We start from the raw sequence: 18,425 nt of genomic DNA, 5'->3' as shown, positions 1-18,425 counted from the left end.
TGGCAAGCCTGAAGCCCCACCACCACCAACTGTGCCAGTCCCAGAGCCCTGGAGAGGAACATGCCAAGAAGTGACCCAGAGGTCCAAGGACACCATCCAGGCACCCGGCCCCAACAAAAGCTGGACCGGAGACAACAGTCTTCCGAAGAGTACAAAGAATCTAGGGGGCAGACTGAACAAGTCCAGAAGAACCGCAAATTCGCAAATTCCTATGTCTGCATTAGAACAGGCGGGACCCCCGGAAGGATGGGGCGGATTGACAATGTCCAAACGCACCCACACCAAAATGACAGGATGAAATGCAGGGGAAGAAGCCCACTCTGCCACTCCCCCCCCCCCCCTGCTCCCCAGAGGGGAAGAAGCCGCCCGATGCCACCAGAGGCCGGAAGACAACCAAAAACGCCCACAAACTGTGGGACCAAGCGAGAACCGATAGAGCAAGCTGCCCCTCCCAACCCCACGTCACATACATACATATACATACTAGCTGTACCCGCCACACGTTGCTGTAACTCAGTCTGGTTAAATGGAAAAGAAAGAAAAGAGAAAGCGCACATTTCAAATATGCTTAATTTCACAATGCTTGTGGGTATACAATATGTTTTGTTGTTCCATTGTCCGTGGAGATATAGACATTTTCTGGTTTGCCGACTCTAGAACACGCAACATATAATTGTCTCTATGAGAAGCATTCCATTTCAAGATATAAACTGCACAATTCTAAAGATTGGCCCTGAGCTTTGTTGATGGTGATTGCAAACGCCAATCGAATTGGAAATTACAATATCTTAAATTGAAATGGCATATCTGTTGGAATCATAGGAATGCGGACATCTTCACCTTTGAAAGGTCCTTTCAAGATTGTTGCTTCTACGACGTTGCTGATTAATTTTTTTACTGCAAGGTGCGTGGCGTTCCAAAGCTTTAGCTCATTGATATTTCGCAACATGATAATTGGCACGCAGATTTTCAATTGCTGTATGTGTGATGGTATCCCTGGCAGATTGAGTGAATTAAAAAATTCTGTTGGATAACTAACCGCTTCATCTGCTTTCTCAACAGTGTCGACGGACTTGTATAGAGGAATTACAGGAAATGTTTGCCTGGAAATCTCCTGCAAGCAATATTAATGCGTTCTCAAATGATCTGATGTTTCCACGCAATTCTTGCAATGATCGATCAAGAGCCTCGAGTGATTTTTTGTGGGCCATTATGCATTCATCCCAAACGATAAGTTTACATTTCTGCAATACTTTTCCCATGCCAGATGCTTTGGAAATGTTGCACGTGGAAGTTTCAATGAATTGCATGTTCAATGGCAATTTCAAAGCCGAAGTAGCAGTTCTTCAACCTGGTAACAATGTCACAGCTATTCCAGACGATGTAAGAGATAAGGTTATGCCATTTTGGGATCGAAATGCTGCCAGAATCAATCTAATTAGGAAGGATTTACAGTTCCTCTTGGCGCATCTAAAAAGATTTCTCCAAACACGTTATTGACAGTTTGAATTATTTGATTGTAAATGCCTTTTCGCTCAAGCGTTAGCTTAGGAATATTTGATTGCACGTACGACAACAGATCAGTCATGTTGTAATTTTGTTCACGACGCAATTCTACATCGAACGAAGCAGCAGCAGATCGATTAGGTGATGGCATTTCCAATTGATTTAGAACTTTTTTCACGACTTCTAAGCACAAATCTTCAATCATTATCAACGCTCCGTTGTAGAGTTCTGCTGTGAAATCCATGTTCATAATTGAATTTTCCTTCGTATTCGACAGATAATATCTTCAGCCATGTGCGATTTATATTTCTCCCGTAACTCTGTTGGAGATGAAGGAGAACATGCGGTCAATATGATTGCAAACAATGCAGAAATTTGATTTAGATGTGACGTGTTAGACGCGTCATTAATGCATACATCACAGTGTCGGTCGTTCTCCAATAAATTCTGAACTTGACATGCACTACGGAAAGTGGCATGTGTTACGCCGTTGACAAATCTCAGTGGCAGGAAAGACGTTGGACCAGGCACATTTACCAACAGCATGCGACGAAAGAAGCATTCATCTTGATTGGGATGCACAGTGTACAATCTGCCTATCGTAGTTTATTTGAATATGCCAGGCTGTCCATCGACTCGGTCTCCTCGTTTGCATCAATCAAAGGATTTTCTACTGGCATTCCATGTGTAATACGTAGGCACTTCTGAATACAGCAGTGTTTTCGCAAACGCGTCATTTTGACATAACGTGAAGAAAGCAATTAACGTTGTAGCCGGTGGATTCATAGCTGTTTCTTATACATTTGCAGCTGTGAAATAAACGTGTTGTTCATTTTCTTGTTTTCAAAGAAAAACAAGAAATACTAACCAAATATTTCAATTCAAACGCAGATCAATCAACTCAGCTCAATTTCACCACGATTTGCAATGAAAAATAAGAACAGTTAAAAACAAAACAAAATGAAAAACAATAAAAAAAGAAACAAGTAAGCTACACCACAAAATGAACGGTATGGTAAAAAACACAGCTCAATTCCAATGCAACATCACACAAAATAATTAAATCAAAATGAAAATGAATCAAAATTTATGAAAATTCAACTTATCAACGCAATTGGAAACATTGAAAGGGAATCGTAACATATTTTGAATTGTGTGTGTTGCTCTTACGTGAAACAGATGGCGCTGTTTTTAAAAAAAACAGCGTTGAATGTAATGAAACGCCATTTTCTCGGTAGTCCCGGAGGCGTTCCGGAGCTATCCAGGCTGAATGGATATGTATAACTTTCTGGCATCAGTCAAAGTGCTAGGAGTTCTTGACTACCGGGGACCACGAGCCAGAACCTGGCCCCCTCAGAGAGGCACGAGGAGCAATAGCCTATAGAAACCCCTTTGTGATTGGAAGCATTCTATGTCTGCCATCGACCGGGACAGGCACCCAGAAAGGTAGGCGCCCCAAAACAAACCCCTATTCTGGTGAAATTATTGCTACCGAAAGGGGAACGAGTGGACAAAACTCCCCAAACAAATTTATCAAACTAGCATGATGTCATCACGTCGCCGCCTGCGCAACCCCCCCCCCTCCCCGAGAGGGGAAAGGGGGAGCCCCAGACCCTCCACGCTGGCGATCCAACTGGCAGTTCTTAGGCTGGATGTCAAATACGCAAAAAACGCCGCCGACCGGAGGAAGGGCGGGATGCTGGGGAGCCTCCGGGACTCACCCTGGTTGATACCTGGTTGATGGGGTTCTGGGAGTTCTTCTTCTCCCCAAGCCCGGCCCGAGGCCAGGCTTGACTTGTGAGAGTTTGGTCCACCAGGCTGTTGCTTGGAGCGGCCCGCAGGCCCACATACCCACCACAGCCCGGTTGGTCTGGCACTCCTTGGAGGAATAAATCTAGTTTCCTCTTGAAGATGTCCACGGTTGTTCCGGCAATATTTCTTATGCTTGCTGGGAGGACGTTGAACAACCGCGGACCTCTGATGTTTATACAGTGTTCTCTGATTGTGCCTATGGCACCTCTGCTCTTCACTGGTTCTATTCTGCATTTTCTTCCATATCGTTCACTCCAGTACGTTGTTATTTTACTGTGTAGATTTGGTACTTGGCCCCAAAGTATCTTCCAGGTCTATATTATTTGATATCTCTCTCGTCTTCTTTCTAGTGAGTACATTTGGAGGGCTTTGAGACGATCCCAATAATTTAGGTGCTTTATTGCGTCTATGCGTGCCATATATGTTCTCTGTATTCCCTCTATTTCAGCAATCTCTCCTGCTCTGAAGGGGGAAGTGAGTACTGAGCAGTACTCAAGACGGGACAACACAAGTGACTTGAAGAGTACAACCATTGTGATGGGATCCCTGGATTTGAAAGTTCTCGTAATCCATCCTATCATTTTTCTGGCTGTCGCAATATTTGCTTGGTTATGCTCCTTAAATGCTAGGTCATCAGACATTATTATTCCCAAATCCTTTACATGCTGTTTTCCTACTATGGGTACATTTGATTGTGTTTTGTACTCTGTATTATGTTTAAGGTCCTCATTTTTACCGTACCTGAGTACCTGGAATTTATCACTGTTAAACATCATGTTATTTTCTGATGCCCAGTCGAAAACTTTATTAATATCATCTTGAAGTTTTTCAATGTCTTCAGCCGAGGTAATTTTCATACTGATTTTTGTGTCATCTGCAAAGGATGATACGAAGCTGTGACTTGTATTTTTGTATTTATTTATACCCAGTTATTTATATATACGTTATATATATATTTATATATTATATATTTATTTATAAATACCTTGTATTTATACCCAGAAAATGGCGTTTCATTACATTCAACGCTGGTTTTCTGGGGGGAACCCCGTCGGCTCCCCAGAGCTACCTCCCCAAAGATAAGTAAAACAGGGAACCGGGAGGCAGATACCACACGTCCTAACAGAACAACCAAAACCAGAGACAAAATAAAGACCAAAACAAGAAGAAGAAGACCACCCAGGCCAACGACCAGGACGGCCCCAAACTCAAGAGCAGGTCAGAGGGGAACAACGCCCAGGACAGCAAGTGGAATGGAGCAGAAGGAACCGCAACACTGAACGCAAGCAGGCGTGGCTCTGCCAGCACCACCCAACATGAGGTGACAGGACAATCCCAGACAACGGTCCCAGAACAACCCTGAAGGGAAGACAAGCCAACCCTATCAAAGACCGAAGGACCCTTCGCAATGATAGGAAAACCACACACTGCCCCCGAGACAAAACACGCAGGTGGGAGACCAATAACCTGGGACCTGTGTTCAGATTCGCTAAACGTGAAGCCAAAAACAGCAACCCCGCAACCCAAAGGAGCAACATAACCAGCCCCAGCAGGGAAGAATGAGACACGCATCCCCGAGGCATCCAAAAGGATAACTACCGAGGACGAGAACCGCAGAAAAGCAAAAACACCCGGTCCGGAAAAGGAACAAAGAAAAACCGAAACCAGGACCAGAACCCAGCAAACCCGGTTCCAAGAAAAGGAACCAGGAAAGCAGGAGCGGCAGACCGAAAAAGCCCCCCCCCCACAGACAGCGCAACCCGAAGCCTGCAGAAAACCACACAGGTCAGAAAGAGCTGTGGAAGAAGCAAAAGTAGTAGATAAAATTGTTGGCCTCGTAGAAGGTCTTACAACCATAGAGAATGTGTGCGACTACAGGAGAATAGGCAGATATGTAAAAGGGAAAGATCGACCTTTAAGGATCACCCTAAATGGTGCCAAAGAGATGGAAGAAGTACTAATGAATGCTAGAAAATTACAAAGTGATGAGGATGGGAAAGTGTGGTCGTTAAGACGAGATCTTTCAAAAGAAGATAGAGAGAAGCTGAAACTGAACCTCGCTGAGGCAAAACGTTTAAATTAGAGCAGGAATGAAGAAGAAATCAATTCTTTTTTCTACAAAGTGATAGGGGTAGGCAGACCAGTAAAGGCAAACCAACAAAATCATTAGAGAAAGGGGGAGTGAAAAATAAGAAGAGGGGGAACAAGTTCCTCAAGATTGCATACACTAACATAGATCAGATGGAGTTAAGATCAAAGATACTGGAGTTAAGTGATATAATACAGCTGCAGACACCAGACATTGTTGCACTCACGGAGACAAAACTTGAAGATGCTATTTTAAATGAGGTCATATTCCCAAGGGGCTACTCAATTTGGAGACGGGACAGAAAAATCAGGAAAGGCGGTGGCGTTGCTATGCTGGTGAAAGAACACCTAAAGGTGAACGAAATAGTGACTGCCAATCCACAAGAAGTTGACATAATAGCACTAGAGATCTGCCATGAGGATGATAAACTAAAGATCATAAATGCATATAGTCCACCGCTAAGCAGCACATGGTCAAAGGAGGAGCTAGTTAGTAAACGAGAAGGTCTTATAACAATAATGAGAGAGATCATAGCGAGAGCGGATAACGATAGTTCACGACTGTTGACAGTCGGCGACTTCAACTTGAAATCCATAGACTGGGAAGCATGTGAAGCTAAAACAGAAGATTTCTGGACCTGTAAATTTGTAGACCTCATCCTGGAAACATTCTTGCATCAACATGTTAAACAAGCTACAAGGATGAGGGAAGGGGACGTTCCCTCTATGCTAGATTTGATATTTACCAGGAAGGAGGAAGAAATATTTGACATTCAGTACCTTCCTCCCTTGGGTAAAAGTGACCATGTCTTTTTGGGAATAAAGTATGCAATGCGTTATAATCTGGAAGAAAATATGACAGTCGATGCAAATGACAAACCTGACTTTAGGAGAGGACATTATGGCAACCTTAGAAAATTTTTTAGTGAGTATAATTGGACAGACTTGTGGCTAGGCAAGGAAGTGAATGAGATGTATGTCAGGTTTTGTGAAATATTTGATAAAGGCACAACAAAAATTATACCAAAACAGAGAAGCAGAACTAGGAAACAGGATTGGTTCAACAGAAAGTACGAGAGGGCCAGAGTCCAAAAGACACAAAAATGGAATCAATACAGGAAGAGGCCGAACCCCCAAACATACCAGCGATACAAAGATGCGAGAAACAACTAAATTGCAGTGAGGAGAGAGGCAGAAAGAAATTTTGAAAAAGAGATTGCAGACAAATGTAAAACAGAACCAGGTCTATTCTATAAATTCATAAACAACAAATTGCAGGTAAAGGATAATATTCAGAGGTTGAAAATGGGAAATAGATTCACGGAAAATGAAAAGGAAATGTGTGAAACATTAAACGAAAAGTTCCAAAGTGTTTGTACAAAATGAAATCTTCAGGGAACCAGATACAATAAGAATTCCAGAGAACAACATAGAGCACATAGAGGTGTCTAGAGACGAAGTGGAAAAAATGCTCAAGGAGCTAAATAAGAACAAAGCAGTTGGTCCAGATGGAGTTTCACCATGGGTTCTGAGAGAATGTGCACCTGAGCTCAGCATTCCTCTTCAACTGATTTTTCAAGCATCCCTGTTTACAGGAGTTGTAGCTGATGTGTGGAAAAAGGCTAACATAGTTCCAATCTACAAAAGTGGAAGCAGGGAAGACCCCCCTTAATTATAGACCGGTACCATTGACAAGTGTAATAGTCAAAATATTGGAAAAAATAATTAAATCTAAATGGGTAGAACACCTGGAGAGAAATGATATAATATCAGACAGACAGTATGGTTTTCGATCTGGAAGATCCTGTGTATCGAATTTACTCAGTTTCTATGATCGAGCAACAGAGATATTACAGGAAAGAGATGGTTGGGTTGACTGCATCTATCTGGACCTAAAAAAGGCTTTCGACAGAGTTCCACATAAGAGGTTGTTCTGGAAACTGGAAAATATTGGAGGAGTGACAGGTAAGCTTCTACCATAGATGAAAAATTTTCTGATAGAAAAATGAGGGCTGTGATCAGAGGCAATGTATCGGACTGGAGAAATGTCACAAGTGGAGTACCACAGGGTTCAGTTCTTGCACCAGTGATGTTTATTGTCTACATAAATGATCTACCAGTTGGTATACAGAATTATATGAACATGTTTGCTGATGATGCTAAGATAATAGGAAGGATAAGAAACTTAAATGATTGTCATGCCCTTCAAGATGACCTGGACAAAATAAGTACATGGAGCGCCACTTGGCAAATGGAATTTAATGTTAATAAATGTCATGTTATGGAATGTGGAATAGGAGAACATAGACCCCACACAACCTATATATTATGTGAGAAATCTTTAAAGAATTCTGATAAAGAAAGAGATCTAGGGGTGGTTCTAGATAGATAACTATTACCTGAGGACCACATAAAGAATATTGTGCGAGGAGCCTATGCCACGCTTTCTAACTTCAGAATTGCTTTTAAATACATGGATGGCGATATACTAAAGAAATTGTTCACGACTTTTGTTAGGCCAAAGCTAGAATATGCAGCAGTTGTGTGGTGCCCATATCTTAAGAAGCACATCAACAAATTGCAAAAGGTGCAAAGACATGCTACTAAGTGGCTCCCAGAACTGAAGGGCAAGAGCTACGAGGAGAGGTTAGAGGCATTAAATATGCCAAAACTAGAAGACAGAAGAAAAAGAGGTGATATGATCACTACATACAAAATAGTAACAGGAATTGATAAAATCGATAGGGAAGATTTCCTGAGACCTGGAACTTTAAGAACAAGAGGTCATAGATATAAACTAGCTAAACACAGATGCCGAAGAAATATAAGAAAATTCACTTTCACAAACAGAGTGGTAGACGGTTGGAACAAGTTAGGGGAGAAGGTGGTGGAGGCCAAGACCGTCAGTAGTTTCAAAGCGTTACATGACAAAGAGTGCTGGGAAAACGGGACACCACGAGCCTAGCTCTCATCCTGTAACTACAATTAGGTAATTACAGAAATTGCAGGAACTCGGTACCAAAAGCATGGGGAGGAAAAACAGAAATAAGTAAGGAAACCACGAATACGGCCCAAGGAGCGGCCGGGAAGTAACGTACACGACCAACCACAAAATGTGTAGAGGAGCGCGTACATACCTGAGGGACCTTACGGACACCAGGGTGCAGTCAGGCACCGAAGATAGGCAAGGAAAGTGTCCAGACAGGGAAAAAAACCCAGGGGTCGACAACGAAAACAAAAGCACCAAAATGCGGGGCAGAGCCCCACAGGACAACAAAGAACAAAAGATGGACAAAAAAGGCATGAAAGACACATGCAAGGTGACCAAACATCCCAGTCAGGAGCCATCGATGCAATCCCGCCAAGCGGGGAAGAGTAAACAAGGATGGAACAGTGAACAAGGGTGGCGGAGTGAGTAGAGTATCCCAAGAAGATACTCTCTCCAAACGCATGAGCCTAACCAGAGAAGCAAAGCTCTCCAAAGTACCAACGATGGAACACAAACCGTTCCGTACGTCCAAGGAAAAATCCTGCCAACCTGTGGAGAACTGAGGCGGCGCCCAAGCAGATAACCAGCAGAGTAGCGAAGAATAACTAGACTACCTGCAAGTGTGGTCTAGAACAGACATGCGAGACACCGAACCAACACTCAGTGTGCCCAACCCGCACCATTACCCGCCACAATATCTCCCGCAACTACTGAATACGCAACAAAAGATAAATAGTTCCTTAGTGTTTGTGTGTATTGACCAATCCCCACGAAACAATAGAAAACTGGGATAGTGGCACAAGCCACCCTTGCGGCACATTGTGGGCACGAAACAACGGCCATAAAAGGGATAAGTGCAGAATCGGGAAAGACTGGAGGAATGACCTGCACTGTAATAGGCCCGGTGACTCGCGGAACCAATTACCACGTAATGTAGTGGTGGGGCCCCACGATTGGTGCAAGGGCAGGTTGGACATGTACATGAGTGGGAAAGGATGAAACAGAAGCTACCTCGCACGGGCCAAGAGGCCCTCCGCAGGTCTACTGTACTTGTGTCCGTATGTTTGTACGCACAAGGGGACACAGGATGTAGAAAACACCCAAAGGAGCCACAGACACTAAAAGAACCCGATTAATGTCAGAGGGAAAGGAAGCGAAAAGCACCAAAAAGCCATGTGGAGGAGACAGACGCCACCCACAGGAGCAAACGTGAAGACAGAGCCCAGAAGGCTCAGGAAACTGCACAAACGTCAACTGACAGGAGAAGCAGGGCCCAAGAGCCAGAGTCAACCCCCGCAAGCACAACTAGGCAAGCACCCCACCAAAAGTGAGAACCAGCACTAGGCCGACAGAAGCTCCAGACAAGACCTCACCTGCAGAGCAGACAAACGACTGAGCAACAACACAGGCGAGCCAAGTAACATACCAGGAGCAACGCTAAAGGCGTGCCCGAAAGCCATGCATACTTGAGGCAGTAGGCATAGTATGTACCCTTACCTGAAGAAAATGCGAGGACGGAGAAATACGGCTAGAGGTGCGCGCCCTGCAGAAGACGAAGCAGTACAGAGGGAGAACAAAGCGACACCCCCAGATATCAATCCAAAACACCCTCAGCATCCAGAGGGCCACGACTGGAGGGAGAAACGAGCAAGAAGCCGTAGAAAACCACGAGAAACGGCACGAACACACGAGCATACCGCCCGTAAATAAAACGCTCACCGTGGCCCCAGCACACGAGGTATGAAACGAACCACCCGTCCACTGGGAAGCGTGGCTCGTACACCAGGCGGACACACACAAATCGTACACACAATGTACAGACATCGTACAAACACCAGGAAGGCGTGCGGAACGAAGACAAAGAACGCCGAAACTGGAAGTAGAGACGACGCAAAAACAAAACAAGGCAAAAAGAAGCGAAAGAAAACAGATGATGGAAGGGAACCAAAAAGGCCGACAAAAGACCCGATGGAAACCACATCGAAAATCAACAGACGTTCCAATAATATTGGAAGGTACGAAGAGACTCGCGAACCAACGAGAACCAAGACAAGCACCCCTGACCAAGGAACATGTAGGGACAACGATATGCAGCGGTTTAGGCACTATGTACTAGGTCAATATAGAAATCCATCAATGTTTGCTTCACACCTTGTATGGATGTACCTTACCTGAACACTTTTTTTTTTCTTTTTGGGAACAGCATCGCGACGTAAGAGCGAAAAGGGAAAGGAAAAGGGGGTGAAACACACCCCCAGGAACGACGGAACCGACGAACCCGAAGGAACACGGAACCAAACCCAGGGAGGGGTATACCCAAAAACAACAGGAACACAGAGGGAAGGAACAACCCCACTGAGGAACTGCCAGCCCCACACCAAAGGTACAAGGACCCAAGAGGGGCAAACGAGGCTGAGGCCCCCCAGGCAACCCCTCCCTAACCCCGGGCACCTCTACGGCATGACCCAGGGCCGAGCCACACCCCCAAAGCCCCAGCTTAACAAGGAAAAGCCGGGGCAGCTGTGCAAACACTAGTGAAGGGAGCCCACTGGTCAGACCCATACAGCACGGCTGGAGGAACTGACTCGAATGCCTCCGCCGCCACCCTGGAAGAGGAAAACCCCCGAGACCGCCCGAGTCTCAACCCAACCCGACCCTATCCCAACCCTGAAACCCGCCTATGGTTCGGAGCAGGAAGCAAGGGAGGAAGTGAGTAGAACAGAAGGGGAGAACAAGAAACGGAAGGAGCCAGAGCCGAAGCGACTCCCACCCCCAAGTCCAGACCCCACCCACCAAAATGGGGCAGCCTCGGGGCATCCGGGGCCGCAAACCAAGAGCGTTGCAGCAACACACCCAGCAAGCAACGCCGCAGCCGCCTGCACCTGATAATCAAGACCAGTGGCCTGGGTGAAGGAGCGCGTACTGACAACAATGGGTCACAAGAACAAGGACCCAACAGGCAGCATGGCAGAGGCACAACCGGTGAGTGTCACCCTAAGACAAGGGGACAGAGCAACCGTCAAACTCGCAGGACGCGAGGGGGACTCCGGGGACACACCTAGAGGACCACGGAGCCCCCGTGGGGTTTCCCAGGGCCCTTAGCCTTTGGTACACGCTAAGGGAAGCCCAGGCAGGGTACCGCGAACTGGTGCCCAAATCTACCAACAAACTGCTAAAGCTGAACCCCGGGATGTGTCCACTCATGGGGGCCAAGCGGGAAGTACCACCAACAGAAGAATTCGAAAGAAATTCACCTAGAACAGGAAAGGGGGACCATAGTAAAGGCAGACCCCCCCCCCCCCCACCAGGCAAAAACAAAAACAAAAGAAAAACCCCGCAAGAGGACAACGTACCCAGGCGGAACAGAGCCGGCCGCTGTTAATGGTGAAAACTAGCTGTGCAGTACCCCGCGCCCCTGCCAGTGACGAAAACTACCACCTACCCAGAGACAAACCAGGGCAACAAAACCCCAGCCGACTCCAAGGGCGGCCCAGTACCGAGCAGTAAAGGACACAGCGGAGGTAGAACCCAAGGTGACTTGTGGAAGGTGGCCCCAAGCCCCAAGGGCAGTACTTACAGGGCACCCAGGGAAGAGAGCCCTAGGCACATGCAGCCCGAGTACCGTGGAATCTTACTCCTGGCTCACACCCCACCGGTAAAGACAGTCCACACCAAAAGACACAAAACTGAAACAAAAACCGGAGCCAGAGGCACTCGACCAGCCAGTAATTCTATCAGCCAAGAACTGCCAGTTGGATCGCCGGCGTGTAGGGTCTGGGGCTCTCCCTTCCCCCTCTCGGGGAGGGGGGGGGGGTTGCGCAGACGTTGGTGCGGCGACATGATGACGTCATGCTAGTTTGATAATTTTGTTTGGAGAATTTTGTCCACTCGTTCGCCTTTCGGTAGCAATAATTTCACCAGAATAGGGGTTTGTTTTGGGGCCTACCTTTCTGGGTGCCTGCCCCGGTCGATGGCAGACATAGAATGCTTCCAATCACAAAGGGGTTTCTATAGGCCATTGCTCCTCGTGCCTCTCTGAGGGGACCAGGTTCTGGCTCGTGGTCCCCGGTAGACAAGAACTCCTAGTACTTTGACTGATGCCAGAAAGTTATACATATCCATTCAGCCTGGATAGCTCCAGGGAGCCGACGGGGCTCCCCCCAGAAAAACGCATGTTTTTACTTGTCTCAGGTGTGGCATCTAAATAGTAGGTATATAAAAACACGCACGTATTCGAATGGAACGTTGTGTCAAAATTTCAAAGCAATCGTGAAGAACTTTTGAAGATTACAGCATGTCTTGCTCTTACGTCCTACAGATGGCGCTGTTTTTCAAAAAACCAGCGTTGAATGTAATAAAACGCCATTTTCTGGGTGAGCCCCGGAGGCTCCCTGGAGCTTATCAGGCTAATGTATGTTATATTAGACCGGGACATTAGCTAAGGAGTTTAGACCTACCAGGGACCAGCGCCAGAACCTGGCCCCTTCAGAGAGGTTTCAGGGAGCAATGGCACTGGAAAACCCTCTTGTGGTTGGGGTTTTTCTTATCTGCCATCGACCAGGGTCAGGCACCCAGAAAGGTAGGCATGACAAAACAAACCCCACATGGTAAAAAACTAAAACAAAAAAAAAAAACGAACAGAGAGGTAGAAACTCCCTACAATCCCAAGGAAACAAGCAAACAAGCAAACATCACACTTTACTATGCCAATCGTCCACGCAGCCCTCCCCGCCTCGAGAGGGGGAGGGGGTAGCCCCAGACCTACCGCGCCGGCTGCCAAGCTTCAGTTCGGAAGCTAAGCTTCAACCAACGCGAAAAAAACGCCGACCGGTGGGAAAGAGGGTTGCCAGGGAGCCTCTGGGGTTCACCCAGAAAATGGCGTTTCATTACATTCAACGCTGGTTTTCTGTGGGGAGCCCCTACAGATCCCTGGAGCTTCATACCCAAAGAGAAGAAAAAGAAAGGGCTAACCCGGGAGACGGCCGCCACAAACTCCGCAACGCGAAGCCGAGATAACAGGATGCAACCTGCGACCCAAGGCAACAAGAAAACACAGGAGCAGACGCGCATAAAGAATGGGGGGCCAAGAACATGTGCAACCCTCAATGCCCTGCGCCCGAAATGAGCCCTAGACGTCACCAACACAGCAGCAAAAGCTGCAAACGTCCAAACAGCACAGGCGCAAAGACAGACTGCAGGCTGGAAGACTGAAAAACTCTGCGGACGACCTGGGAGACCCGAGCCCTGAAACAGGGAACGAGGGGAACTGGATCAAACCAAAGCGCATCCCCAGACACGATACGCAGGTAACGGCAAAAAGCGCAACCGGACAACACAGGATGCACCCCTGGCCAAACCAATCAAGTATCAATAACCCAAGAGCCCCTCCGGAAACTAGCCGTCTTGACTGTCGCCAGGACGGAGAAAGGCTGCACACGTACAAATCTACCGACAGTACCAAGGAGTAGAAACCTGAACCGAAGGGGCTACCACAAACTGAGGAGAAGAAGGCACCCTGATCAAGGACGAGGACAATGCAGGCGGCGCATGAGCAGGCCGGAGGTGAAACAAAACATGAGAAAGAGCACGAAACGGGGCACATGTGACGTCCACCCCGAACGCAACCCGGAGCGGCTCCGCCAGCGCCACATAAAACGAGGCAACAGTAGGAAAACATCAAATAACTGTAGTCCAGAAAAACCCAAGAAAGGACAAGACAACCCGATGCGAAAGAGAAGACAACGTACAAAGAGCAAGAAAAGTGCATAGAAACACCAGAAACGTCATACTGTCCCCAAGATGAAGCTCGCAGGTGGGACACCATCAACAAGGCCACCTGAACACCACAGAGATGGTGATACCCGCGTCAAAATACCAGTTGCGAAGAGCCGAGGAGAAGGCCGAACCAGTCACGTACCGGACCGATCCGACCTGCTGAAAGATGCGGAGCCGCGGGAAAACGCCCTGGATTCGGACACCTATCAAGCAGTGTCTGAAAAGAAGCTAAGCCGGCCACCAAGGAACCATAAGGACTGCTCTCGTGGGAATGGGCTGCAACCGAGCTAGAACCCGAAACAACAGCTGGACCGGGAGAAGAGAAACAGGTACCCCCACCTCGACCAGTCCGGCTGAAAAGCATCCAACGTGAACGCCTCGCAGGCGGGTAAGGGCGCCACATAAAATGGGCGACGCCTAGACCACGCCGACTCGAAGAACGTCCATGGCCAGGAGTCCATATGTCCGGCAGAGCCAACGAAACGAGTCGGCGACGACTGGCCAATCCGCGAACAGAGGAATGAACCGAGACAGCTGTCCGCCAGGACGCAGGACACACCCCGGACATGAAACTCACGGTTAGCCAAACCCCGAGAATCCAGCAAACGAGCTACTCCAAGGAACCAACCCCAAAGGTCAACACCCAAGAGAAAATCTGTGGTTCTGGCAAGAACCGCCAGAGAACAGTCCAAATGGACCTCAATTGTAGAGCACCGAGTGACCCAAACCCTCTGAAGCGCAAACTAGACGGCCACAAACTCCCGAACCGTACTGTGAGCCCGACGGACGGACAGACTCCACCATTCCTGGCCAACCTGGTGAGCACTGGTCACAAAGCCCCAGCCGAGAGATGACCTGTCCGTGAACACATCGAGCGAAGGCTCGAGGAGGTGCCAAGGCACGGAACCCCAAAAACCCAAAAGAGGAAGCTGGTGATACAGCAGCAACACAAAATCCCAGAGGAACGAATTCAAAGAGTGTAAGAGGCAGAAGGGGAGTCTCTGAAGGAACCAAACAGACGCCGAAGCCAAACCCGACCCCGCGGGCAGACCAGCACGTCGAAGTTCAGAGTCCCGCACAACCGCTCGAGCTACCCGGGACCCCCTCATGCACAGCCGAAGGCGGGACCACAGCCGCAGTAACACTTCTGGAGGGAAAGACAAGGAGTGGCTCAATAGCCCTAATCAAGGCCCAGGTCCGAACCCATGACGGAAGCAGATGGAATGGCCTCCAGATCACCAGGAAACCAAACCCGGCGATCTGGAAAGAACCACACCCCTGGCAAGCAGACAAGCAGACCGACTGGGAGCCCACACCAGCCAGTCATCGAGGTAGGCCAGACACCGAATCTCAAGCAGACTCAGACAGGGCACCAAGATCTGGTAAAGATGCAAAAATACACCAAGTGCCAATAATTGGCCTGGAGGTTCAGGGCCACCATCCAGGCACCCGGCCCCAACAGAAGCCGGACAGGAGGCAACAGTCCTCCGAGGAGGGCATAGAAACCAGGGCGCAGACTGAAGAAGTCCAGAAGAACCGCAGATTCGAAGGCCCATGTCTGCAAAGAGCAGACGGGAACCTCAGAAGGATGGGGCAGATCGACCACGCCCAACGCACCCACCAAGATGACATGACGAAGCGCAGGGGAAGAAGCCCACCCCGCCAGCTCTGAACCCCCCAAAGGGGAAGAAGCCGTCCACCGCCGCCACCAGAGGCCGGAAAACAACCAAAAGCGCCCACCAACAGCAGGACCATACGAGAGTCAACAGAGCAAGTTGCTCCCCCAGCGCTCCGTCAACAGAGAAGGGAACAGAGCCCCTTCCGAAAGAAAAAGTATACATACACATATATACATATCATGTATACACACATACATATACACATACACACACAAGGTACGTGACACACACGTGCGTATGCACAGACACATGTGCACACACACACAGTGTACAAACGTACATGCGTACACACACACATACACTTGAAAAGAAAATTACAAGCCGCCGACCAGTGGGCAGAGGACATGCCGGCCAGGCAAAGAAGGCACAAAACTGCATCAAAAGGCCCACCTCGACAAAACCTCAAAGTCCCAGCACGACCACAACACGTGCCAAGACCCAAAAAGATCAGTCTGCAAACCAGGAAGACCCCGGAACTCCAGAAGGCAAAAACCGGGTCACACACGAGGAAACAAAGCCCCCAGAACCCACAAAGGGGCCCAAGAGGATGAAACCTCCGGAACAAAATCAAAGAACCCAAAGGAACCCAGAATCGAACCAGGGGGAGGCCAAACCACCACATTTTGCTGGCGGAGAAACACCACAGAAAGGCAAAGCACAGCTCCCAGACAGAACCCCCTGGGAAAAAGGTCATAACAGACCGAAAACCGAGGGACAAGGTGTGGGAGCAAGCATAACAGCCAGGGACACTGAGCCCAAACCCAAAGGCCCAGACCCAAAACAGACAAAATGTAGAACTCGGTGTAAAATCAACACTGAAACGTTCCCAGAGGAACAGGAAACGGGCAGAAAACACCAGAAAAGCAAAGAAACGACAACAGGAGAATAAAACCCATGAAAAAAGGTAAAAACTCACCCAAGAAGCTCGCTCGCACACCCAGTCGCATGTAAACAAACCGCAACGCCCCCCTGGTGGCCACGCCGGGAAACCGGCAGAAGAAAATGGCCGCCAGAACAGGGGCTGTGACTGACGCTAAAGATACAAAAACACGCCAGCAAAAGTGGGAAGCAAGCAGACTGGATGGGCAAAAAATGCCGCCCAAAAGCAGAAAACCCAGGCAGGGGCAAACCGCCCCAGAGCTGCTAGCAGGCATCCCCCACAGCCCTGGGAACCAGCAACAGAGGCCCCGGGGCAGAGCCGTCCTCCAAACCCTCCGCCCTTAAAGAAAAGCAAGAGTCCATGGAAAAGGCAGCAAGAAAGGGCCGCTGGTAAGACCCAGAAGCCTTGGCAGGAGGAACCGGCTCGAAAACCTCCGTCCCCCAACCCGAACAGGGCAGCCCCCGAAAACTGCCTGAGTCTCGGCCCCAACTAAACCCCGCCCCAACCTCGAAACCCGCAGACGGTCCGGAGCCGGGAACAGAGAGGGAAAGGGGTGAACAGCACCTAACCAAAATGGGGCAGCCTCGGGGCATCCAAGTGGGAAACGAACCTAGCATGTTGCAGCAACCTAACCTAGCTTGCAACACAGATGCCGCCTGTAATCTGAACAGTAATAACATCAGGAGAGTATTGGAGAACAAGCAGAGAAAATCTCTCGCACGACTCCAGGTCAAGGTGTCAGTGACCCAACAGGCAGCATGACGGAGAAAAAAGTGGCAACTGTCACCCGGAGACAAGGGCATAGCAACCAACGATCCCATACACGACAGGTTGGAACCCGGAACACATTCAATGGTCCCCCAAGCCCAGACAGGGGTTTCCAGGGCCCGTAGGCTGACTGCTACGGGAAGCCTGGGCAAGGTGTTGCTAAACCGGTAGGGGATAGCACTGAAAACCCCTGAGTCGTGTACAATCACGGGGGCCTAGCAGAGGGCCGCCAAACACTACCAGTGGAGCTATAGCCACACTGGGCAGACCCCCACCAGGCAATTGAAAATAAAAAAAAAAAAAAAACTCTGCAAAAGTACATTGTCTCCAGAGGCAACAGGTACCGGTCGCCGCTTAGGTGGCAGGCTGTGCAACACCTTGACGCCCTAACCAGCACAATACCAATCCCTACCCAGGGCCAAACAAGGGCCCCAAGCCCCAGCTGGCCCCAAGGGCGAGGCAAATGCCGAGCAGCAAGAACCTCTACGGGAATGGTTCCCGAATGCCCCAAGGAAGATAACCCTGTTACGCAAGGGCAATACTCACAGGGCGCTTAGGGAAGTCAGCCACGAAGCGCATGCAGCCCCAGCACTGATGAGGTACTCCTGGCCACCGCACAACACAACACACGGCAGTGAACGCCACAGAAGGCAAACACCGCCTAGGAAACTGAGGCCAGAGAAGTGTCTATCCCGGTTGACATTAGCTTATGAACTGAAGCTTGGCAGCCGGCGCGGTAGGTCCGGGGCTTCCCCCTCCCCCTCTCAGGGCTTGGAGGGCTGCGCGGATGATCGGCGCTGCAGTAAAGTGTGATGTTTGCTTGTTTCCTGGGAGTGTAGGGAGTTTCTACCTCTCTGTTCGGTTTTTTGTTTTAGTTTTTTACCATGTGGGGTTTATTTTATCATGCCTACCTTTCTGGGTGAATGAC

General features: G+C 48.7%; 1 protein-coding gene across 7 annotated transcripts in view; it reads right to left on the bottom strand.

Annotated features, from left to right (window-relative positions):
• The window catches only part of LOC138349446 (serine/threonine-protein kinase OSR1-like), a 580,194-nt gene that overhangs the window by 16,973 nt on the left and 544,796 nt on the right, over positions 1–18,425 (bottom strand). The gene's annotated exons all lie outside the window — the stretch shown is intronic.

The sequence above is a fragment of the Procambarus clarkii genome, chromosome 48 (genome assembly GCF_040958095.1).
Source record: "Procambarus clarkii isolate CNS0578487 chromosome 48, FALCON_Pclarkii_2.0, whole genome shotgun sequence".
Classification (NCBI taxonomy): Eukaryota; Metazoa; Arthropoda; class Malacostraca; order Decapoda; family Cambaridae; genus Procambarus; species Procambarus clarkii.
Note: the sequence above shows the minus strand (reverse complement) of the source record. Positions and strands in the feature narration are given on the sequence as shown.